This window comes from Mobula birostris, chromosome 11, assembly GCF_030028105.1.
Source record: "Mobula birostris isolate sMobBir1 chromosome 11, sMobBir1.hap1, whole genome shotgun sequence".
Classification (NCBI taxonomy): Eukaryota; Metazoa; Chordata; class Chondrichthyes; order Myliobatiformes; family Myliobatidae; genus Mobula; species Mobula birostris.
The window spans coordinates 104,607,599-104,631,356 of NC_092380.1; the positions used below are offsets into that span (position 1 = coordinate 104,607,599).

The following is a 23,758-nucleotide window of genomic DNA, read 5'->3' on the forward strand; positions in this document are numbered from 1 at the left end:
GAAAAAGATGATCTTGGAACCAGTGGAGCATTAAAGGTCTGTGCTGTCAAATGATTAAATATGTCCAGCATGGTTATTTTGAGGTAATTGACTAGAAGCGTGATGGGCACTTTGTACGTGCGACACATTTCAAGTGCATTACTTCCAGGTTATGCGGTTCACACGATCGCCCCACCTAACTGATGAATGGACACTCGGCCAGTTTGATAGATGAGTTTATGTAAGTGAGTGCAACAGGGCAGACAGTAATTGCTGGTTTATTTCCTATCTGAATGTCTGTGAGCATTGGGAATGGGAAACGCATACACCAGAAAATAAGAATACATTAAGCTTTTGAATTGTGTTAGTGCCATGTGCTTTTTTAATATAGCAGCTGTGTTTTGTATAATAGGAATTTTATCTGAAGGAGGATAATGAGACTCTCTAGGCAGTGCTTCCCTCCCACCACACTAGGAAAGTATTTGGCAATGCATTACTGGAATTAATCATTTGCTTTGACCAGCTCCTGGCCTGGGATTGAACTCATGGTCCCAGAACTCATTCTCCACAGTAAGAAAGCTCACCAACGCTTTTACTTTCTGAGGAGGCTGAAGCTGAAGAGAACTGGACTGCACACATCGACACTCAACGACCTTCGGCAGACGGGCAGTATAACGTGCTGTATCACCGCGTGGTACGGATGCTGCACTGTGGCGGAGAGGCGGGTTTTGCTAAAATTGCCCAAAGCATCACTGGCACCAGCCTAACCACCATCAAGGACGTGTACAGAAAGGTGCCGGGAAAAGGGCCAGCAGTACCATGAAGGATCCCACCCACCCTGTTCATCCCGATCTCATCGGGGAGGAAGGTATGTAGCATCCATGCCAGGTACACCAGAATGAAGAACAGTTACTTCCCCCAAACTCTCAGGCTGATCAACACCTCCACTCGCTAACCCACCCCTCCACCATGACTTTATCATTTCCAGTCGGTCACGTCATGGACAGATACTCCTGTATCTTGCAGCAATCTAAGGCATCCGTTAGTCTTGCAAGACCATAGATCTGCACCCGGAAAGTCTTCACTCTCCAGGGCGCAGGCCTGGGCAAGGTTGTATGGAAGACCAGCAGTTGCCCATGCTGCATGTCTCCCCTCTCCACAACACCAATGTTGTCCAAGGGAAGGGCATTAGGACCCATACAGCTTGGCACCAGTGTTGTCACAGAGCAATGTGTGATTAAGTGCCTTGCTCAAGGACACAACACATTGCCTTGGCTGGGGCTCAAACTCACAACCTTCAGATCGCTAGTCCAATGCCTTAACCACTTGGCCACGTGCCCACATACTGGAGGACCGCTAATATTCCTTTTCTTAAGAAATTTAGCAGGTAACCAGAGGCCTTACATCAGTGGTAAGGAAACTATTGGAGAAGACCCCAAGGGAGAGCATTTATGCACATTTGGGGAGATAAGGGTTAATTAGGGATAGACTGCATGGCTTTGAATGGGAGAAATGCTGCCTCAGTAATTTGACTTTTTTTTTTGAGGAAACATACGTAGGGTTGAGGTATTGTTCACAGGCCCATGAACCCATGAATACTACCTCACTCTTTCACTCTCGCTTTGCACTGTTTATTTATTTTTCATATATTTATTATTGTAATTTACTGTAACTCTGTAACTGCAAGTCAACAAACTTCACAATGTATGTACAGAGATTTACCAGGTTATTGCCTGGATTAGAGAGCATGTCTGAGGAAGACAGGCTAAGCAACCTGGGACTTTTCTCTCTGGAGCAAAGGAAGATGAGAGATGTGCAAGATTAAAAGCGGCAAAGATCAAGTGGATAGCCAGTCTTTTTCCAAGGGCATGAATGGCTGATACAATGGGGAATAATTTTACAGTGATTGGAGGGAAGTGTAGGGGAAGATGTCAGAGGTAAGTTTTTTATACAGACTGGTGAGTGAGTGGAACATGCTGCTGGGGGTGGTGGTAGAGGTAGACAGATTAGAGGCATAGATAGGCACAATGATGACAGAAAAATGGAGTGCTATGTTGCAGGGAAGGATTAGATTGATCTTACAGTAGGTTAAAAGGTCAGTATAACCTAAAGGGCCTGTATGGTGCCATAGTGTTCTGTGTTCCAGGTTATATCACATCGCCAGTACGTGCCATGTTGAATGATGTAGGCGATCAAGGTCTATTGCTAACCATGATTGTTCTTGGCAAATTTTTCTACAGAAGTGGTTTGCCATTGCCTTCTTCTGGGCTATGTGATAATAAACCCGATTTTGATTCTGAATCATTGAGCTAGAACAAAGTGAAACAAAAACAATTCAGAATAAAGTGTAAAAGCACAGAAGTGCAGGTAAACAAAGTGCAAGATTATAATGAGGTAGATGATAAGATCAATAAACCATTTTATTATAACAGGGAACCGTTTAGTAGTCTTGTTATAACAGGGTAGAAGATGCCCTAGAGCCTGGTGGAACTTGCTTTCAAGCTTTTATATCTTCTGCCCAATGGACGAGGAGAAGAGAGAATATCCTGGATGGTTGGGGTCCTTGATAATGTTGGCTACTTTACTGAGGCAGCAAGGCATATTGATATAATGTTTCTATGATGTGCTGAGCTGTGTCCACAAGTCTTTGCAGTGTCCTGCAGTTCATCCTGATTGATCAAAGACATACCCCAGTAAACCAACCAAGTTCCCAGTTCAAACGCAACAGATACTAACAACGCTGTTCATCAGGAAGTGACAGATTCGGCTAGTTTCCTCCCACCGTGCCATAGGCTGGTTGTTAAGTAAAGATCAGATTTATAGCAGTACAGTAATCACTCACTACCATTTTCCAGCATCTGCAGTCTCTTGCCTCTCCATTTTGCAGAAGTAATCTCCATTTAATTAGAGCTTTATGTTCTCATAAGAATCCAAATGCTGGAACTCATCAAGGAAAATATGACACTAAACTATAAAAGAAGATAATGCCTCAAAGCTTCATTAAGGGGTATTTATTAATGATGTGATTGCACATCCTTACATAATTATTAAATAAGGCAAGGGTGCTGAGGAAACTCACCAGGATGTTTCCTGAGGTGCTGTGTCTTAGTTATGTGCAGAGACTGGATAGGACATCTGAGAGAGATATATAAAATGATCAGGAGCAGAGTAAGGAACTTCTCCCCATAGGAGAGGTGGCTATAACCGGGGGACATTGGTTTAAGATAGAGAGGAAAAGGTTGAAAGGAGATTAAAAAATGAATTTTATTTCACCCAAATGGCCATAAGGCATAGGAACAGAACTGGGCCATTCAGCCCATCGACTCTACTCTGCTATTCCATCATGGCTGATTTATTATCCCTCTCAACCTCATTCTCCTGTTTTCTCTCCTTAACCTTTGATACCCTTTCTAATCAAGAACCTATCAACCTCCGCTTTAAATATACCCAATGATTTGGCCTCTACAGGCATCCATGGCAATAAATTCCATAGATTCACCGCCCTCTGGCTAAAGAAATACTTCCTCACCTCTGTTCTAAAGGGACATCTTTCTATGCCCTCTAGTCCTAGACTCTCCCACCGTAGGAAACATCCATCCTATCTAGGTCTTCCAATATTCAATAGGTTTCATTGAGATAGCCCCTCATTCTTCTAAACTCCAGTGAGTACAGGCTCCAAGCCATCAAACGCTCCTCATACGTTAATCCGTTCATCGCCAGAATCATTCTCATGAGCCTCCTCTGGACCTTCTCCAATGCCAACACATCCATTCTTAGATATAGGACTCACAATCTAACTCATTATGATCTTTCTGTTTAGCATTTACCCGCACTGCATTTCTCCGTTAGCTGTTACACTCGATTCTGCATTGCTATTGCTTTGCCTTATTCTACCTCAATGCGCTGTGTGATGATCTGGTCTACTGAAATGGTTGCAAGACAAGCTGTTCTTGATACATGTGACAATGATAACCCAATACCAATAGTCATGGTGGTTGGAGTTAGGACCATTCTGCCTAATTAGAGGCAGAGACTCTCACAATATTTAAGAAGAGCACATGGATCATAGAAGGATATGAAGCAAGTTCTGGTAAATGGGATCAGTATAAAAACAGTGGTTCCCAACTCTCTTTATGCCAAGGACCAATACCATTAAGCAAGGGTTTCATAGACCCCAGGTGTAGATAGGTACCTGATAGTTGCCATACACAGGTGAACTTGAAAGGCTTGTTTCTGTTCTTATGGCTCTATAAAATAGATATAGAGAAGTTTAAGGAGGGAATTGTATAAACAGTTTGTAAGACAAGCTTTTCATTGTATCACAGTGCATGTGGCAGTAATAATTCAATAAACCAATAAGCCAGCCACACTGTGAAGAACAAGTGACAACCAAGCCTAAATATTATGAAACACCCTGGTTTCCTTGGCTGCGCAGGCCTAGGGAAGACAACCTCCGGCCCTGCCAAACTTGTGACATTGAGGCGCGCTTGGTCCCACCCCAAAATCCGGTTTGTCTGGATGCTGAGTCATTTGCTGCCCTGTTACAAATTAATGCCACGCAATAACAGACAGTGCACTGCATACGATTAAAGAAATTATATTTATGAATATTAACTAAAGGGTTAGTAAAGAAAAACAAAAAGAAAAGGGCCCATTATTATTAAACAGTCAACTGTGCACAAGTTGATGCTCATCTTGAACTTCTCTATCACTCATGCACTGGTCCCTTGGTCAGCGTGAACGCACACACCACCTTCCGAACATCGCTCGCAATCCATCTCGAGCAAACGGGTCTCCCACCAGATCGCATGCTACGACCAGTTCTCCCCAGTGTCTTCTCTCTCCATCTCCTCTCGAACAAAAGCCCCAAGCCCAACCTTAGTGTCCCTCACCTGAGAAATCTCCCCTTAATTCAACCATCCTAATTGCATGGCACACATTTCTCCTCTCTCTTATCTTCAACAGTAACCCAAACAAGCTGAAAACAGAACAGACTGCTCTTACAGAACTGCCAAAATGAAATACATACAGCATAACGGTAAAAATATGAACTAGGCATTACAATTAGTTTACACGAGCTGTTAATGACTTAATGCACTGCATTTGTGAATCTGAGTTTCTGACTAAAAGACCAAAGTCAAAGTCAAGTTTATTGTTTTCTGTACGTATGTGTTTACACAGGTAGAACGAAAACTTACTTGCAGTGGCATCGCAAACACGTAGTGTCATATAAGCTATATTCACAAGTGGCAGATACATTAGAGGCATTTAACAAAGCATTAGATAGGCAATGGATGAAAGAAAAACTGAGGGCTACGGTGATCTTTCATCACCAACCTCTCCAAGCACTTCATCACCGTGGATCTAAGTACTACAGGACATTAATCATTGAGGCAGTTTACAATGTTCTTCCTAAGCACCAGTGAAAGACAGGACATACAGGGAGGTAGTTACAACCCAAGGTGCAGGTTTCTGGCACCGAGTCTGGCTCTGTGGCACAGGGAAGGGGGAGAAGATGCAAGCTGTAGTGGGTAGGGGATTAGTTGGTTCGGGGAACAGAAGGGCGGTTCTGCGGACAAAAGTGAGATTCCCCGATGGCAGGCTGCCTCTTGGGTGTCAGGGTCAGGGGCATCTCCGACCGAGTCCACACCATTCTTAAGTGGGAGGGTGAGCAGCCAGAGGTCATGGTCTATGTCGGTACCAATAACATGGGTAGGAGGGGTCCTGCAAAGTGAGTTCAGGGAGTCTGGTGCTAAGTTAAAGGACAGGACCTCCAAGGTTGTCATCTCAGGAATGACACATCACAATGGCAGTGAAAGTGGAGGAAGATGGTGACACATCACAATGGCAGTGAAGGTGGAGGAAGGAAGATGATGACACATCACAATGGCAGTGAAGGTGGAGGAAAGAAGATGATGACACATCACAATGGCAGTGAAGGTGGAGGAAGAAGATGACAAATTACAATGGTAGTGATGGTGGAGTGAAGGGTTTCCAGTCGTCCTGCATTCCACACCACTGGACCCTGACCTCGATCTGTCAAGGACCATGTGGTGTCTGCCCGTGCATCAGCCTCCCCACATTTAAAAAAAGACCATGCACAGGCATTCTCCATTAAGGGAATGAATATTTGAAACCCAATCAGCCTCTACAACCACCTGAGGACCCATCAATAGACAACCCCTTTGGAGAACATCATACTCAACTCAAATGATCACACTACTATAGCAAAAAACTTCTGCCGTTTTTTTGTTTGTTCTGATTTCTTTACAAAAATTACCATCTCTAGACCCCCCCCCCGACCCCTCAGTCTTGGTTTTAACCTCAAGAAACCATTTGAAAGTCATCTTTCCTCACATGTTGGCCTTTCAGACTGAGTTAAATGATCACAAACTTTTTTTAAAACTTATCCCAAGTCTTGGGCCAATAATAATTCCAAACATATTCTACCATAAAGTGATGAACTTGTTCATTATCAGGTTACTGTGCACAAGTTGTCTGCTCTATACTCCAAGTTACTTCCAGTAATATGGTGGTGTTCTTGGTCAGAATGGCCTCTCTGGAACCAATTAATGGTGTAATTGTCTGTCCTTTGCGTCTTTCTTATGATCGCAAGGCACTGCTGCAATATCAAGAACAGCTAATATCAACTAACACCAAGTACTGCAGGTGAGTTGCTGGGTAGTGGTGGAGCTCAGCATGAGCTTATTGTGTATCATGTCATCGCTGGCTACAGGCATCCAGGGAAGAAGGCATCTAAGGTGGTCCACGGAGGCAAAACGTATTCCAACAAACAATGCAAGTATTGTCTCAGATGGTTTTCGTGTGACCACAAGACCCTGTGGACACTGGTAATGTGAACACTGCAAAAATTTGGTTCATTGGTGAGACCAACGGCGTAGGAGCTCCATGACCTTGGTGATGGACAAAAACCCACAAGGCGCAGCATCCCCTGTTGCAGCCGCTGAGGAGAGGAGACACTGGAGGCACTGTCGGAGCGAGCAGAGGTGCAAGGTCTGCACTGGGTTGGGGGCTGGGCTGACCCCCTCCTATTGGTGCTGCTCTCCAGAGTTTGCCAGTGCATGATGAGGAACTGCTGCGTGCTTGTTCTTGCAGAAACATGGCTCCAGGACAACATCGCATGCACTACCAATCGTCATGCCCTGACACTCAGGGACCAGTGCTGTGTGACCTATGTGACTATTGGTACTGTGTTTTGCACCCTGGCCCTGGCGGAACATTGTTTTGTTTGGCTGTAGTCATATGTATGGTTGAATGACAATTGAACTTGAACTTCTCATCAAAGGAACTTAATTGTCTCAACATACACAAAATGCTGGAGGAACTCAGCAGGCCAGGCAGCATCTAGGAAAAGAATGCAGTCAACATTTTGGGCCGAAACCCTTTGGCAGGACTGAAGAAAGAAAGCTGAGGGGTAGATTAAAAGGTGGGGGAAGGGGAAAGAGAATCAGCAGGTGACAGGTGAAACCTGAAGGGGGAAGGATGAATTAAAGAGCTGGGAAGTAAATTGGTGAAAGTGACAGACGACCATGGAAGAAAGAAAAGGGGAGAGGAGCACCGGAGGGAGACGATGGGTAGAAAAGGAGATAAAGTGAGAGAGGAAAGGGGGGTGGGGGGGCACTACTGGAAGCTCGGGAAACCAATATTCATGCCATCAGGTTGGAGGCTACCCAAACAGAATATAAGATGTTGTTCCTCCAAACTGAGTGTGGCCTCATCACGACAGTGGAGGAGGCCAGGGATAGACATATCAGTATGGGAATGGGAAGTGGAACTAAGATGGGTGGCCACTGGGAGATCCTGCTTTTTCTGGCGGATGGACTGTAGGTGCTCGGCGAAGTGGTCTCCCGGTCTATGTCGGGTCTCACCAATGTACAGGAGGCCACACTGGGAGTACTGAACACCGTAAATGACCCCAGCAGACTCACAGGTGAAGTATCACCTCACCTGGAAGGACTGTTTAGAGCCCCAAATGATAGTGAGGGAGGAGGTGTAGGGGCTGGTGTAGCATTTAGACCATAAGACCATAAGACAAAGGAGCAGAAGTAGGCCATTCAGCCCATCGAGTCTGCTCCGCCATTTTATCATGAGCTGATCCATTTTATCCTATTTAGTCCCACTACCCCGCCTTCTCACCATAACCTTTGATGCCCTGGCTACTCAGATACCTATCAATCTCTGCCTTAAAGACACCCAATGACTTGGCCTCCACTGCTGCCCGTGGCAACAAATTCCATAGATTCACCACCCTCTGACTAAAAAAATTTTTTCGCATTTCTGTTCTGAAAGGGTGCCCTTCAATCCTAAAGTCATGCCCCATCATGGGAAACAACTTTGCCACATCCATTCTGTCCATGCCTTTTAACATTCGAAATGTTTCTATGAGGTCTCCCCTCATTCTTCTAAACTCCAAGGAATACAGTCCAAGAGTGGACAAACGTTCCTCATATGTTAACCCTCTCATTCCCAGAATCATTCTAGTGAATCTTCTCTGTACCCTCTCCAACGTCAGCACATCCTTTCTTAAATAAGGAGACCAAAACTGCCCACAGTACTCCAAGTGAGGTCTCACCAGCGCCTTATAGAGCCTCAACATCACATCCCTGCTCCTATACTCTATTCCTCTAGAAATGAATGCCAACATTGCATTCGCCTTCTTCACTACCGACTCAACCTGGAGGTTAACTTTAAGGGAATCCTGTACGAGGACTCCCAAGTCCCGTTGCATCTCAGAACTTTGAATTCTCTCCCCATTTAAATAATAGTCTGCCCGTTTATTTTTTCTGCCAAAGTGCATAACCATACACTTTCCAACATTGTACTTCATTTGCCACTTCTCTGCCCATTCTTCCAATCTATCCAAGTCTCTCTGCAGACTCTCCGTTTCCTCAGCACTACCGGCCCCTCCACCTATCTTCGTATCGTCAACAAACTTAGCCACAAAGCCACCTATTCCATAATCCAAATCGTTGATGTACAATGTAAAAGGAAGCGGCCCCAACACTGATCCCTGTGGAACACCACTGGTAACCGGCAGCCAACCAGAATAGGATCCCTTTATTCCAACTCTCTGTTTCCTGCCAATCAGCCAACGCTCTATCCACGTATGTAACTTTCCTGTAATTCCATGGGCTCTTATCTTGTTAAGCAGCCTCATGTGTGGCACCTTGTCAAAGGCCTTCTGAAAATCCAAATATACAACATCCACTGCATCTCCCTTGTCTAGCCTACTGGTAATTCCCTCAAAAAATTGTAATAGGTTTGTCAGGCAGGATTTTCCTTTAAGGAATCCATGCTGAGTTCTGCCTATCTTGTCATATGCCTCCAGGTACTCTGTAACTTCATCCTTGACAATCGACTCCAACAACTTTCCAACCACCGACGTCAAGCTAACAGGTCTATAATTTCCTTTTTGCTTCCTTGCCCCCTTCTTAAATACGGAGTGACATTTGCAATCTTCCAGTCCTCCGGAACCATGCCAGAATCTATCGACTTTTGAAAGATCATCGCTAATGCCTCCGCAATCTCCACAGCTACTTCCTTCAGAACACGAGGGTGCATTCCATCTGGTCCAGGAGATTTATCGACCTTTAGCCTATTCAGCTTCCTGAGTACTTTCTCTGTCGTAATTGTGACTGCGCACACTTCTCTTCCCTGCCACCCTTGAGTGTCCGGTATCCTGCTGTCTTCCTCAGTGAAGACTGATGCAAAATACTTGTTCAGTTCCTCTGCCATCTCCTCATCTCCCATTACAATTTCTCCAGTATCATTTTCTATTGGTTCTATATCTACTCTCATCTGTCTTTTACTCTTTATATATGTGAAAAAGCTTTTAGTATCCTCTTTGATATTATTTGCTAGTTTCCTTTCATAGTTAATCTTTTCTCTCTTAATGACCTTCTTGGTTTCCTTTTGTAAGGTTTTAAAGACTTCCCAATCCTCTGTCTTCCCAGTAATTTTTGCTTCCTTGTATGCCCTCTCCTTAGCTTTAACTTTGGCTTTGACTTCTCTTGTCAACCACGGTTGCATTCTTTTTCCACTCGAAAATTTCTTCTTTTTTGGAATATACCTGTCTTGCACATTCCTCATTTCTCGCATAAACTCCAGCCACTGCTGCTCTGCCGTCTTTCCCGCCAGTGTCTCTTTCCAGTCAACTTTGGCCAGTTCCTCTCTCATGCCACTGTAATTTCCTTTACTCCACTGAAACACCGACGCATCAGATTTCGGCTTCTCTTTTTCTAATTTCACAGTGAACTCAATCATGTTATGATCACTGCCTCCTAAGGGTTCTTTCACCTCAATCTCTCCAATCACCTCCGGTTCATTACACAATATCCAATCCAGTACAGCCGATCCCCTAGTGGGCTCAACAACAAGCTGTTCTGAAAAGCCATCTCGCAGACATTCTACAAATTCACTCTCTTTAGATCCAGTGCCGACCTGATTTTTCCAATCTACTCGCATGTTAAAATCCCCCACAATTATCATAACACAGCTCTTCTGACAAGCCTTTTCTATTTCCAGTTGTAATTTGTAGTCCACATCCCTGCAGCTGTTTGGAGGCCTATAAATAACTGCCATCAGGGTCCTTTTACCCCTGCTATTCCTTAGCTCAACCCATAAAGATTCTGCACCTTCCGATCCTATATCACCTCTTTCTAATGATTTAATATCATTTCTTACCAATAAAGCCACGCCTCCCCCTCTGCCTACCTTCCTATCCTTCCGATACACCGTGTATCCTTGGACGTTCAGCTCCCAGAGACATGCATCCTTTAGCCAGGTCTCAGTGATGGCCACAATATCATACCTGCCAATCTGTAGCTGTACAACAAGATCATCCACCTTATTTCTTATGCTGCGTGCATTTAAGTACAACACCTTAAGACCAGTATTTGATACTTTTTGCTTTGATTTCACTGCAACTTTATTGCACTGCAACTCATCCCAATGGCTACACATTTGCCCCATCACCTGCCTGTCTTTCCTGACATCTTTACTGCTCACTATCTTAGATTTATTTCTGTTTTCCCCTTCCTCCACTCTATCATTCCGGTTCCCATCCCCCTGCCAAATTAGTTTAAACCCTCCCTAACAGCTCTATTAAACCTTCCCGCCAGGATATTGGTCCCCTTCGGGTTCAGGTGTAACCTGTCCTTTTTGAACAGGTCATACTTTCCCCAGAAGAGATCCCAATTATCCAAGCATCTGAAGCCCTGCCCCCTACAACAGTCTCTCAGCCAGGCATTCATCTGCCTGATCCGACGACTCTTGCCCTCGCTAGCACGTGGCACAGGTAGCAATCCCGAGATTACTACCCTGGAGGTCCTACTTCTCAGCTTCCTTCCTAACTCCTGGAATTCTCTCTTCAGGACCTCCTCCTTTGTCCTATCTATGTCATTGGTACCAACATGTACCAAGACAACTGGCTGCTCACCCTCCCCCTTTAGAATATTCAGGACTCGATCCGAAACATCCCGTACCCTGGCACCTGGGAGGCAACACACTATGCGGATATCTCTATCAGGCTCACAGAACCTCCTGTCTGTTTCCCTGACTATGGAATCCCCCACGACTACCGCATTTCTCTTCACCCTCCTCCTCTCCTGCACAACAGCGCCAGGCTCAGTGCCAGAGACCCAGTCACCGTGGGCATCCCCTGTCAGGTCATCCCCCTCAACAACATCCAGAACAAGATATTTGTTGCTGAGGGGGATAGCCACAGGGGTGCTCTCCACTATCCGGGCATTTCCCTTCCCTCTCTTGACAGTGACCCAGTGTTCTGACTCCTGTAGCCTAGGGATGACTACCTCCCTGTAGCTCCTGCTTGGAAGGATAAGTGCCAGGAGGGAGATCAGTGGGGAAGGACGAATGGACAAGGAAGTTGCGTAGGGAGCGATCCCTGTGGATCCCCCTTTTCTTTCTTCCATTGCCTTCTGTCTCTTTCGCAAGTTTACTTCCCAGCTCTTTACTTCATCCCTCCCTCTTCAGGTTTCACTTGTCACCTTGTGTTTCTTTCTCCCCTCCCGCCACCTTTCAAATCTACTCCTCAACTTTCTTTCTCCAGTCCTGCCGAAGGGTTTCGGCCCAAAATGTTGACTGTACTCTTTTCCATAGATGCCGCCTGGCCTGTGAACCCAGGATCCACATAATCTGAGATGTTCGGGTGGATTCTCCTAATGGAGAACGCCTGTGTGTGATGCGCAGGCGGCCATCACATGGTCCTTGACAGATCAGGCTCAATTGTGCAGGAACATTGAATGCAAGATGACTGGAGGTCCTTCACTGCTTCGCCCCTCCTCCGCTTCACTGCGATTGTGATGTGGTCGTCACCTTCTGCCAACTCCACTGTTGAGGTCTTGGTTGGATCGTTCTTTGTGCAGAACATCCCCTTTGACCTTATCGCCATGGGTGACCTACTAGGAGCTAAGCGCCAGACGGCGTCGCCCTCGGAATCCCAGGAGATCTCCACCATGACAAGGTTTCGATCCTCAGAGAAGATGGCAATGACTGATAGCTTAGCCAAACCAAAATGGGAAACCCCGAGGCACAGTACAGGGGATGCCATCACAAAGCACTCACTATTGACATGAAGCCCATTCAATGCTGTTCATCACTGTCATTTGCACCACTTAATTTACCCAAGGCTGTCATTTATATTATCATCAAAGTAGCGGGGTGAATAGGTTTTAATCGAGTGACTCATTAATATCATAAGCTCATTATTCTTGTACTTTATAACTGTATCTGATCTCTTGGCTAAATCACAACATTGAACAATGCACAGAATGAAGGAAACATATAATTTGACACCAGATGATTCTGTATCTCTTGAATTACAACCAGTGATACAGATGTTTTCTGTCAAGTTATTTTGGGCATGGTGAATGCTTTGAACAAAATGAGTTTTATTTTCTCACTTCCAAAAATTCTGTTTTCTTGCATATTAATTTGCTTTCTAATTTAAAAGCTCCATTAATATCTGCCAGAGATTATCCATACGTTGCCCGAGTTTAATGTATTTTAATTTCTCTTTCCGTTTATAATGCAAACTGTTGTTTTCACTGGAATACCGGAAGCAGATCTTACAGCGCTAGTGGTCACGGGTTGGGGTTCAATTACCGACACTGTTTTTAAGGAGTTTGTACGTTCTCTCCGTGAGCTCGTGGATTTCCTCCAGGTGCTTTTTTCCCAAATTCCAAAAGACATACGGTTCAAGGGAGGGTTACTGAGTTGCGGGCATGATGTGTTGGCACCAGAAGTGTGGCGACACTTGCAGGGTGCACCCAGCACGATCCTCAGACCACGTTGTTCCTTGGCGCAAAAAATACGACTCATTTAACTGTATGTTTAGATGTACTTGTGACAAATAAAGTTAATTTTAAAAATCATTTTTTTTTAACAGCTGGCCAATTCACAGTGGGTTTACCTCTTTACTCTGTTTCACTGCTGCAGCACGAAGAACTCACGTTATATCTGTGAACCAGTTCAGTCAAGTTAGTTATATAGTATGACCTACTTGGATTCCCCAGTTACCACGCGAACATTTCTTGATCTAACAAGTCCATTATAAAAATGTTGTAACAGTGAGCACTAACTTAATAATTTAACTTCTCTATTTACAGGCTTAATCCATTATTTGCATCATTCCAGTGCACACAGTCTACTCAGAGCAGTACTTAAGCTTGTAATGAAATGGAACACTGGGGATACGTTGCCACTGTGCAATTTTATGTGGCTGCTCTGCATTATCTCACAGTGATATAATCCTGCCCAAACTGGCATGGCAATTTGTACCAATATACAAATAACAGCCTCATTTAGCTCAAACAGCTGCATACTCCCCAACAATAACTTAAGCCACTCCACTTTCTCAGTAGCTCTTACTCCTTACCCTGCCTCAATGCACTGTGTAATGATTTGATCTGCATGAACAGTATGCAAGGCAAGCTTTTCACTCTGTCTCAGTACCTGTGACAATACTAAACCAATAAACCAAGCCTCCCCTCTGAGGAACAGATGACAGCCAAAGTTCACATGGGCGGCCTTCACATGCTTTCAAGAAGGGCGGGAGGCAGAAGAAAGGAAATTATAGGCCAGTTACTCCGGCCTCAGTGGCTGGGAAGACATTGGAGACTATTGTTCAGGATGTGGTTTCGGGGTACCTGGAGACATATGATAAAATTGGCCAAAGTCATTGGGGTTTCCTTGAGGGAAATCTTACCTGACAAATCTTGGAATCCTTTGAGGAAATAACAAGAAAGCTAGACAAAGGAGAAACAGTGGATGTTGTGTACTTGCATTTTCAGAAGGCCTTTGACAAGTTGCCATACAAGAGACTACTTAACAAGTGAGATTTCATGTACTACAGGAAAGGTTCTAGCATGGATAAAGCATGAGGCAGGAGGCAAAGAGTGGGAATAAAGGAGGTCTTTTCTGATGGCTGCCAGTTACAGTGGTATCCACAGGGGTCTGTTTTGGGAGTGCTTCTTTTTACACCATTTGTCAATGATTTGGATGCCCGAATTAATAGCTTTGTGGGCAAGTATGCAGACGATACAAAGATAGCTGGAAGGAACAGGTAGTGTTGAGGAAGCAGAGAGGCTACAAAAGGACTTGGGCAGTTTAGGAGAATGGACAATGAAGTGGCAAATGGAATAAAGTGTTAGGAAGTGTATGGTCATGCACTTTGGTAGAGGGAATAAATGCATAGACTCTTTTCTAAAGGGGAGAATATTCAAAAATTCAAGGTACCAAGGGACTTGCGAGTCCTCATGAAGGATTCCCTAAAGATTAATTTACAGGTTGAGTTGGTGATGAGGAAAGCAAATGCAATGTTAGCATTAATTTTGAGAGGATTAGAATATAAAAGCAAGGATGTAATGTTGAGGCTGTATAAGGTACTGGTGAGGCAGCACTTGGAGTATTGTGAGCAGTTTTGGGCCCCTTATTTAAGAAAGGATGTGCTGACATTGGAGAGGGTTCAGAGGAGGTTCACAAGAATGATACCAGGTATGAAAGGTTTACAGGCTCTGGGCCTGTACTCGCTGGAATTTAGAAGACTGAGGAGGATCTCATTGAAATATATTGAATGTTGAAAGGCCCAGTTGTAGTCAACATGAAGAGGATGTTTTGCACAGTGGGGGAGTCTAGGACCAGAGGACACAGACTCAGGATACAGGAACATCCATTGAGGACGGAGATGTGTAGGAATTTCTTTAGTCAGAGGGCAGTGTATCTGTGGAATTCACTGTCACAGTTGGCTGTGGAGGCCACATCACTGGGTGTATTTAAGGCAGAGGTTGATAGGTTCTTGATTAGCCAGGACATGAAAGATTACAGGGAGAATGCAGAAGAATGGGGTTGAGAGGGAAATGGATCAACCATGATGAAATGGCGGAGCGGATTTGATGGAGTGAATGGCCTAATTCTGCTCCTGTCTTATGGTCTAATGAACTGCATTTGTGAACCTGTGTCTCTGCTATACTCAGTTGAGATTGACTGCAGGCTGTAGCACTAACTGACTCAAAGACCAAAGTCAAAGTCAAGTTTATAGTCATGTGCACAAGTATATGCAGGTGCACATGCAATGTAAAAACCTACTTGCAGTAACATCACAGGCATGTTCTGTATAATCACATAAGCATATAAGACATATAAGTGTTAGAAAGCTTTTGGCACATTGGCTTTGTATTGAGTACAGAAGATGGAATGTTGTGTTGAAGATGTTGGCGGGGCCTAATTTGGAGTATTGTGTGCAGTTTTGGTCACCTACCTACAGGAAAGATGTAAACAAGGTTGAAAGAGTACAGAGAAAATTTACAAGAATGTTATCAGGTCTGGAGACCCTGATTTATAAGGAAAAATTGAATAGGTCAGGACTGTATTCTTTAGAATGTGGAAGATTGAGAAGAGATTTGATAGAGGTATACAAAATTATGAGGGGTATAGATAAGGTAAATGCAAGCAGGCTTTTTCAACTGAGATTTGGTGGGACTACAACAAGAAGTCATGGGTTAAGGGTGAAAGATGAAAAATTTAAGGGGAACATGAGGGGAAACTTCTTCACTCAGAGGGCTGTGAAAGTGTGGAATGAGCTGCCAGCACAAGTGGTGCATGTGAGCTCGATTTCAATGTTTAAGAGAAGAGGCTTGAATAGGTACATGGATTGTAGGGGTGTGGAGGGCTATGGTCCTGGTGCAGGTCAATGTGAGTAGATAATTTAAATCATTTCAGTATGGATTAGATGGGCTGAAGGGCTTTTTGCTGTGCTGTACTTCTCTATGATTCTATGACATTAGGGACATTTAAGAAAATCTTTGATGGGCACATGGATGACAGGAAAATTAAGGACTATGTAGGAAAAGAGGTTAGATTGATTTTAAGTTAGGTTAAAAGATTGGCACAACATCATGAGCCAAAGGGTCTGTACTATGCTGTAATGTTCCATGCTCTAAAGCATAAATTAGTCATAAATTATACACAACTTTTGCGGGAAAATACAATTGGAACAAAAAATCAGCAAGTTTGCGGCGCTGGAAGCTCATGGCAGGGAGAGTTTTTCTTCCTTCTCCATCTGTGTGAGATGATGGGACTTTCAAGAGACTTTGAGACTTTTTTTTACCGTGTCCATGGTCTGTTCTTTATCAAATTACGGTATTGCTTTGCACTGTTGTAACTATATGTTATAATTATGTGGCTTTTGTCAGTTTTTCAGTCTTGGTTTGTCTTGTCTTTCTGTGATATCATTCTGGAGGAACATTGTATCATTTCTTAATGCATGCATTACTAAATGACAATAAAAGAGGACTGCGTGTCCTCATAATCTAAAAGAGTCAATGTTAGTGCAAAGTGGTCAAAGTGGTCACAATGTTGCTAAACTGTAGTGATTAGAGTTGTGCCACTTGATTCAAGAACCAAATCATTGAAGGGAAGGAGCTTTTATTGAACCTGGTGGTACGGGACTTGAGCTGCTGTACCTCCTGCCTGATGGGAGTTGTGGAAAGATCTCATGGCCCAGATGGTGGAGATCTTTGAAGATGGATGTTGCCTTTTTGAGATATTGCAAAAGGTCCTGAACGTTCAGCTGCAGTTCTCTAACAATGTCTCAGGCTGGGCCGCAGTTAATAAAACATTAGTTTTGGCAGGTTGACATACAGGATGCTGGAAATTCCAGCTGAGAAAAGAGCAGGTGAAAATCCATGCTGGGTCGAGGGCTGCCCCTTCCTGTTGGTGCTGCTCTCCAGTGTTCACTCCCTGGAAACCAAGCTGAATTGCCTGTGACTGACCCAGCACGAGGCAAGTTGATTTGCCTTTGTCCGTGGCAGTTCCCCGCGTGAGATGAGGAACTGCTGCGTGCTTGTTCTTCCAGTAACATGGTTCTAGGCCAACATCCCGTGCACTATCAATCTTCAGGCCATGGCACGCAGAGACTTGTGCTAATATTATTTTTTGTGACTATATGTGCTATTACATCTATATGTGCGATGTGTTCTGATTCTTGCACCTTGGCCCCAGAGCAACATTGTTTCATTTAGCTGTATACATGTGTATGGTTAAACTTGAACTTGGATTTGAGCAGAGCTCCTCATGGTGCAGACAAAAGTTCATTTGCCTGTTATTTTCAAATATTCTGTAAGATTTCAATTTGGGACCCTTGCAGCTAAACCTAATATGTTATGCTTCAAAAAGGATGGGGATGAGCACTAGAGGCAACTTTAGCCAGATTCAATAAAATTGCCGCTATTTCCAGTGTCTGTTTTGTGTCAATAATACAAGAATTAGTCAATTATATTAATTTATTTATTGCTTACCATTGTTTTTTCAGGACCTGAGCATTGCGGGCAAAACCAGCTTTTATTGCCCATCCCTAACAGTCCCTGTGAAGAAGGCAAACACAAGAGATACTGAAAATGCTGGAAATATTGAACAACACACACACAAAATGCTGAAGGAACTTGGCAGGTCAGGTAGCATCTGTGGAAGGGAATTCACCATCTGTGAAGATAATGATGGGCCATCTTGACTCACCATTCTCCTTCTGGTGAAATGCTGCCACTGTGCCATTGGAAGGGGAACTGCAGGACTTTGAGATATTTTCAAAAGCACCTCAGAGGAGAGCCTGTCGATGGGATGCCAAATTCCCTTGCCTTTCTTGGTAATGGTTATTGTGTCAAGACTCAAATACCTCCTCTGTCCTGCAGATTTCAGGCTCCTGAACAGACCTCTTTTACATTAACGATGAATGCTTATGAATTTCTACAGCTGTACCATGGAGAACATTCTAGATAATCACATCAGAATGCACAGGATCACAGGAGACTGCAGACTCAGCCATCTCCACCATTAGCAATAATCCACAATCATTCCCAATTCTAATCAGGAAACATCGACTGTCTATTTCCCTCCATAAATGCTGCCTGACCCATGGAGTTCCTCCAGCAGCTTTTAGAATCAGAGTCAGAGAACACTACAGCACAGAAACAGGCCCTTCGGACCATCTGGTTCATTCTGAATTATTATTCTGCTTAGTCCCATCAACCTGCACCTGAACCATACCCCTCCCATCCATGTATCTATTCAAATTTCGCTTAGATGTTGAAATCAAACCCACATCCACCATTTCCACTGCAGCTCATTTCTTACACTCACTACCCTCTGAGTGAAGAAGTTCCCCCTCATCTTCTCCTTTCACCTTTCACCCTTAACTCATGATCTCTACTTCCAGCCTCACCCAACCTCACTGGATAAAGCCTGCTTGCTCTTACCCTATCCATACCCCTCATAATGTTGTATTTATTCACTCACGCATATGTGCCATGTCGTATGACATGGCTGATCATGGTCTTTGACCTTGATTGTTCTAGGCAAATTTTTCTACAGATATGGTTTGCCATTGTCTTCTTCTAGGCAGTGTCTTTATAAGATGTGTGGTTCCAGCCATTATCAATGCTTTTCAGACATAGTCTGCCTGACGTCAGTGGTCGCTTAACCAGGACTTGTGATAACCAGCCGCTCATACAACCATCAACCACCGGCTCCTATGGCTTCACATGACCCTGATTGGGGGGTTAGGGAGGTGCTACATCTTGCCCAAGGGTGACCTGCCAGCTAGCAGAGGCAAGGAGCACCTTACGCCTTCTTTGGTGGAGACGAATCTCCACCCTGCCACCCACAATTTTTGTTTTGTATACTTGTATTAAATCTCCCCTCATTCTCCTGTGCTCAAGAGAATTAAGTTCTAAGCTAATCAACCTTTCCTTATTACTCAGGTCCTCAAGAACTGGCAACATCCTTCTGCTCCAAATTCCAGCATCTGGAGTTCCTTGTGTATCCAGCTTCATTTTCATCATTATCGGTAGAACCATAGAACCATAGAACATTACAGCACAGAAACAGGCCTTTTGGCCCTTCTTGGCTGTGCCGAACCATTTTTCTGCCTAGTCCCACTGACCTGCACCTGGACCATATCCTTCCATACACCTCTCATCCATGTACCTGTCCAAGTTTTTCTTCAATGTTAAAAGTGAGTATTAACTTTTAATTCCAAGTTATTTAGTCAACTCAATTTAAAATCTCCAGCTGCTGTGGATTTGAGTGTGAGTCACTAAGTTTGTAAGCTTGGGTTTTGAATTGTTATACAAACAACCTAACCATAATGTCAATGTGAAATGCCAAGAACCTGATTACTCCACTTCCTCAAACAGCTGATCATAGAACACTACAGCACATTCAGCCCGTCCAGTCCATACTAGTCCCTTCCACCTGGACCTGGATCATAGCCCTCCATACCCCTTCCATCCATCTACCTATCCAAATTTCTCTTCAATGGAGGACAGAGCTTAGGAGGGTTAATGGCGCCTAACGGCAACTCCTCTGCTTGCATCTCCGGAAACAGCTCTATTTCCATCCTTAATATCTCTAGTTTTCCCTTTCAGGGTTCTTTTGAAGACCCTGACCTGGAGTTACACGCTGACTGCGGTCCTTTGCAGGTATGAGACCCACTCACGGGGTTCCATAAACAGCCGTTGTTTGGCACGCCAAAGGCTCGGCCTAAGAGTCCAGCTCGAATTCGGAGGCCTGGGTTCTCGGGGCTCTGGAGCCGGGCGGTGTCACGACAGGAGGCCCATGCGTTGTTGGGGAGTCAGGATATCTGCTGTGTGCGTGGAGACCCGAGATATTTACAATCTTCAGGCACAGAGCTCGAGAAAAGCGACGTAATGGACTTTTAACATCTTAACCAGCGAGTTGTTTGTTATGTCTCTCCGCTCGCTGGGAAATGGAGACACCTCTTTCTCCCTTATTAGGGAGAGAGAGAACCTGCGATATGTTGAATACCGGGTGAAACGCGAAGTCTTTGGGGTAACTGCAAGTCTGTGTCGCTGCTGTTGTTGTGCTCACAGTGGAGTGCTCGGTGGCAGTGCCAATGCTTGTTTTTTTGCCGGTGGGGGGGAGGGGGGAGGGGGATTGTTGCTTGCTGCCACTTACGCACGGTGGGGTGAACTGGGGGGGAACTTTGCGGTTCTAACATTTAACTGTCATTCATTCCTTGGGGCACTCCTCTGTTTTCATGGATGGTTATGAAGAAAAACCATTCCAGGTTGTATATTATATACATTTCTCTGACATTAAATTGAACCTTTGAACCTTTGAAATGTTGAAATCAAACTCACATCTACTACTTCCACTGGCAGCCTGTTCCACACTCTCACCAATCCCTGAGTGAAGAAGTTCACCCTTATGCTTCCCTTAATCATTTCACCTTTCACACTTAACCTCTGATTTAGTCTCACCCAACTTCAGTGGAAAAGCCTGCTTGCATTTACCCTATCTATATACCCCTCATAATTTTGTATACCTCTATCAAATCTCCCCTCATTATCTACACTTCAGAGAAGAAGTGAACAACACTACCCAAGGCAACGTCCTCAAGACGGGTCACGAAGCAATTCCTTTAACTTCTTTTTAATGGGGGGGGGTTTGATGTTTCTTTTTCTTTGAATAGGTTGGTTCCACGGTTTTTCTTTGTTTCATGACTGTCTGTGGGGAAGACAAACTTCAGGGTTGTATACTGCATGCATAATTTGATAATAAAAGTACTCTGAACTTTAAATAAAGTCCTATCTTATTCAACCTTTCCCTCTAACTCAGGTCCTCAGATCCTGGCAACATCCTCGTAAAGTTTCCCTGCACTCTTTCAATCTTATTGATATTTTTCCTGCAGGTGGGTGACCAGATCTGCTCGCAATACTCCAAAGCAGGCCTCACCAATGTCTTATAGAACTACCTTCCTGAGACGGAGGATACAAAAAGAAAAGTGAGAGACACGTGCAAGACTAGAATCATAATAAGAAAATCAAGATGGAGGTGAAACCAAAAAAAAATAATTAGTACTAAACCGCAGGAAAGAAAGCCCAGCAAATGAAATGAGAATGAGGAAATTTACAAAGCAGTGTGGTTTCTTCCTTTTGAAATTGACAAGCACAGACAAGAAGTGACTAGAATTCAAAATGCCTACTTCAGAACCTCTTAAAATTCAAAGTACAATTCAAAGTAACTTCATTATCAAACTACGTATATGCCACCATATAGTAGCTACAAAGTGTTGTGTATTTAATATTTCAGTAATATTTGAGTAATCTTATAAATATATTGTTTGATTAAGCATTCTTATTTGTTTCAATAATTCATTACGAGTAATATATATAAATAAGTGTTCTCACACTACAGCATGATATATGCACGCCTCGCTTAAGGTAAACACAAAGTTAGACCGCATTTCAGACTCCTGTGTTTTCCTTTGAATTAGTTTGTTGTTTTGAAATGACAAAACAGAACACAAAGGAATACAATGAAATTAATGAAAAATGACAGACGGACAAACAATCAATGTGCAAAAGGAGACACTGTGCAAATGCATACATACATGTATGAGAGAAAGAAAGAGAGCATGAGGCACAGGTCCTTGAAAGTGAGTCTATAGGTTGTGGAATCAGTTCTGATCTTGAGGTAAGTGAACTTACGGCCACAGGTTCAGGAGCCTAATGGTTGAAGGGGAATAACTGTTCCTGAACCCGGTGGTGTGGGACCCAAGGCTCCTGTGCCTCCTTTCCAACAGCAGCAGTGAGAAGAGAGCATGGTATTGATGGTAGGGACCTTGATGATGGATGCTGCCTCTTCTGACAAGTGATCCTTGCAGATGTGCTCCATGGTAACTAGGCCTTTTCCTGTGCGTCTTGGTTTTGTGGTAGGTCAGTGTGACAATCATGAACATTTATCTCAGCTTAACAACTACCAACAAATCAATACAGCATCCTTGCAGACAGCTCTATTAGCCTGCCGATGCCTCTTGTGACTGCAAATATATTTGAATGTCAAGTGATTCAGAAGCTCTGTGATACTGAGCAAGAATTCAATATTGCTACTTGCTAAATTTCACTTCTTCCTTCTCCTTAAAAGGGCGGCCGCCGTGTCGCGTAGCGTGCCAACTGTGAGATCAGGATTCACTAGCCGCCACTGTCCGTGAGGAGTTTTATGTTGACTCCTCCCCACCCCCCAGCACACCACCCAGGCATTTCACTGCATGTTTTAATGTTTCGATGTACATATGACAAAAGAAACTAATCTTTATCTTTGGTCTTTACCAACCTCTCGGGGATTTAGAACCCCTTTATTAAATAAAAAGTTGAACCATTGCAATTTCACTACACCCATTCCCTTGGTCCTCTCTATGTCACTTACACTTATTTTTATTTAGTTATTTATTTATTTAGAGACACAGCACGATAACAGGTTCTTCCAGCCAGTGAGCCTGTGGCACCCAATTTACCCAAGCGTCCAATTAAGCTACTAATCTGTAATCCTTTGGGATGTGGAAGGGAACCGGAGGAAACCCATACGGTCACTGGCAGAACGTACAAATTTCTTACATACAGAAGCAGGAAGTGAACCCCGGTCGCAGGCAGCTTAAAGCATTATGCAAATCACTATGCCACCAGGCTACCCCATGATAAATTCCTGTGTCTACATTTATGTGAAAACCAATATTATGCAAAGAAAGATTATGCCCAAAGTTTGGCCAGTTATCTTTCTGAATCAGGATTTCCAACGTATTCGGTGAAATTCTTTTTAACCTTGTTAAAATTATGAAAAGCTTCAATATGATATGATGTTGTGAATGTATTCCAAACTACAGGGACTCTAGAGCTAATGGAATGAACACAATATAATTACCAGTAGGAAATGCTGTAATCAAACACTGGATAACGCGGAGCTTGCTATCACTGGGAGTCGCTTTGGCAAATAGAGTGACACTTTTAGGGGAAAACAAAATAAAATATGAGACAGAGAGTGAGAGAGAGGATCAAAAGTTGTGCCAGCTGGGTGAAGGAGAGCCAAGTGGAGTTTAAGTACCAGCAGGAAGACAATGACTAATTTTTGTGCTGTGAATTGTATGCAAAATTATTTTTTAGTGTTCAGAATAAGGCTTTAAATCAAACATTTTATGATTTACAAAAGATTTTCAAAGATATCCTTTAAGTTATTTTCATATACCTCACATAAATAGAGCTGGGGTGCCTAAGACTTTTGCATAGTACTTTATCTACTAAATGTTAAACTTAAAACTCACAGATATCGCTGTTTCAAGGTAAATAAAGAGAGGGTAGAGGTGGATGTCTTTCCACCATGTGCTTCAAGTCAAATCCAAATTAACCCAAGCAGGAAATGATATAAAAACAGCTGACAGTACTATGCAAAA

At 43.7% G+C, this 23,758-nt stretch overlaps 1 long non-coding RNA gene across 1 annotated transcript; it reads left to right on the plus strand.

Moving 5' to 3' along the window:
• The first annotated feature begins 590 nt into the window (after window positions 1-590).
• Window positions 591-21,740, plus strand: LOC140205284 (uncharacterized). Its single transcript, XR_011887810.1, has 3 exons — window positions 591-847; window positions 19,272-19,525; window positions 21,224-21,740. It is a non-coding gene; the product is annotated as an uncharacterized lncRNA (long non-coding RNA).
• Window positions 21,741-23,758: the final 2,018 nt, after the last annotated feature.